Consider the following 2,500-nt stretch of genomic DNA (forward strand, 5'->3'; position numbering starts at 1 on the left):
GATCAGCACAAAGTTATTCAGAGTCACCAAAGCCGACGATGGACGAACGGACAAGCCGTCCGCCACCGATTGGTTTTGATCTAATAAAAGCATTCCTCCCATCTCTGGGTGGAATTCTGGTTTGCATGTATTAGCTCTAGAATTACCACAGTTATCCAAGTAATGTTTTGTACGATCTAAGAAACCAAAACTGATTTAATGAGCCATTCGCGGTTTCACCTTAATTCGGTATGTACTTAGACATGCATGGCTTAATCTTTGAGACAAGCATATGACTACTGGCAGGATCAACCAGGGAGCTTAGTTATTATTGTAAATTTAAATTTTCGTCGTCGGCCCTCCCTGTAAGACCGATCGACGTTAAGCCATTTCTCTTTTGTATGTAACACACATTTCATAAATTTTGTACCTCTTATAGAGGCCAAATATTCTCCTCCTCCTCTCATAAAGCACGAAAATCACTTTCACGCCGTGCATCCATCGTGCAAGCACGTAGACCACACACGCTGGACAATATAATAAAAGATAGCGCGGACAGTGGCATGCTATACAAATCGAGAAAGCGCGTACAGTGATCATGCTGGTCATTTTGCCACCAAATTTTATAATCTTTATCATTAGAGCGGGCCCACCAACCTCGTCTCTGTACTTTATACATTTCTCCTCCATCTGCACACACCTTTTCAAACATTAACGGAGAGAGTTCCTTGGACTTGCTTTAAATGTACATATTAGATATGTTGGAATCTCTCTCCTTTAGAAGTTTCCCCAGCCTTAAAACTTCTTTCATTTTTACTCCTCTCTCCATACTTATTTTCCTCTCTGAACGTATCAGAGAGGATTTTATTTCTGACACCTCTTGACTTTTCTTAAATTCAGGGACGTAATTTTGTTCATAATTCAGTGGACTTTTGTGTATTTTATACTTTAAATATTTCCAAACAGTCTCCCTTCTAAAAGTGATAGAACGAATTTTCGTCTAACACTACTTTCTTGGTTCAAAAATTTTATACAATCTTATAACTTTTTCAGTTTTAACAAATTTTGGTTACAGACAGTTGATGCTCAGTTTGTACAAGTATGCAACATTTATAAGTGCATACAGGTCACCAGCCTTATATTACAAGGCTCACCACATATGGGCCATTCGGTCTTAGACACCGACCCGTGGTAATGCTGTGTGGAGATTAATAATAATCCGCAACGGAAAACCGGAACGAGAATAGTCGAGAAAGTATATTCTCGAGGAGCGGTAGACTGCTTTTCAACCGAAGTCATAAAAGAGCCACACGCTCGACGCTACTCCCGACCGGTCCGAGCGAACCGAAAGTGCCTTCCTATAAATACCGAACGGCCGGCCGCTAGGTCGGCGACGCATGGGCTTACGCCCAGGCGTATGCCTGTGCAAACCGCCGTGAGAGCGTACCATCCCGCCGGCACGGTAAAACTTAGACTGAAAATATCGTCGAACATATCCTTTCATTTTATAACGTTCTATACATGAAAATTAATAAATTAACATGCAGGACATAATAAATTCACATTCTCATGTAAATCATGGGTTTAATTAATATTTTAAAAAATTTTAAAACCGCCCAGAACCGATGAGATGAAAATATTAAAACGATATTTTTGCATTTTCTTACGGTAAAACATTAACAAATAAGCGACTATAGCAATATAAAACTCCATTTGTAATTTAATTAATCAAAATTAATATTTTTTTTTGATTTTTCAGCGATCCAGAACCGATGAGACGAAAACATTAAAACGATATTTTTGCATTTTCTTACGACAAAATATTAACAAATACGAGACTATAACAATATAAAACTACATATGTAATTTAATTAATCAAAATTAATAATTTTTTTTGATTTTTCAGTGATCCAGAACCGATAAGTCGAAAATTTTAACAATCATATTTTTGCATTCTGTACCGTGGATCCATCGTTAAACGCTATTAAACTAACGTCCGTGATGGTATAAATGCAGATTTTCGCTCCGTTTAGCCAAAATAACGAACTTTAGGTGCGCTCCGAAATATTTCAAAGTGCCAGCGGCGTATTGCTTCGCCTCTTAGAACCGATTAGTCGAAAATTTTAACAATCATATTTTTGCATTCTGTACCGTGGATCGATCGTTAAACGCTATTAAACTAGCGTCCGTGATGGTATAAATGCAGATTTTCGCTCCGTTTAGCCAAAATAACGAACTTTAGGTGCGCTCCGAAATATTTCAAAGTCCCAGCGGCGTATTGCTTCGCCTCTTAGAACCGATTAGTCGAAAATTTTAACAATCATATTTTTGCATTCTGTACCGTGGATCCATCGTTAAACGCTATTAAACTAACGTCCGTGATGGTATAAATGCAGATTTTCGCTCCGTTTAGCCAAAATACCGAACTTTAGGTGCGCTCCGAAATATTTCAAAGTCCCAGCGGCGTATTGCTTCGCCTCTTAGAACCGATTAGTCGAAAATTTTAACAATCATATTTTTG

General features: G+C 38.2%; 1 non-coding gene across 1 annotated transcript in view; it reads right to left on the minus strand.

The window, feature by feature from the left end:
- Positions 1 to 298, minus strand: part of LOC143306821 (small subunit ribosomal RNA) — a 1,923-nt gene extending 1,625 nt beyond the window's left edge. The window contains exon 1 of the ribosomal RNA XR_013064127.1: positions 1 to 298. This exon is cut by the window's left edge and continues 1,625 nt beyond it. This is a non-coding gene — a ribosomal RNA (small subunit ribosomal RNA).
- Between the last annotated feature and the right edge of the window lie 2,202 nt (positions 299 to 2,500).

This window comes from Osmia lignaria, unplaced genomic scaffold (assembly GCF_051020975.1).
Source record: "Osmia lignaria lignaria isolate PbOS001 unplaced genomic scaffold, iyOsmLign1 scaffold0036, whole genome shotgun sequence".
NCBI classification, from domain to species: domain Eukaryota; kingdom Metazoa; phylum Arthropoda; class Insecta; order Hymenoptera; family Megachilidae; genus Osmia; species Osmia lignaria.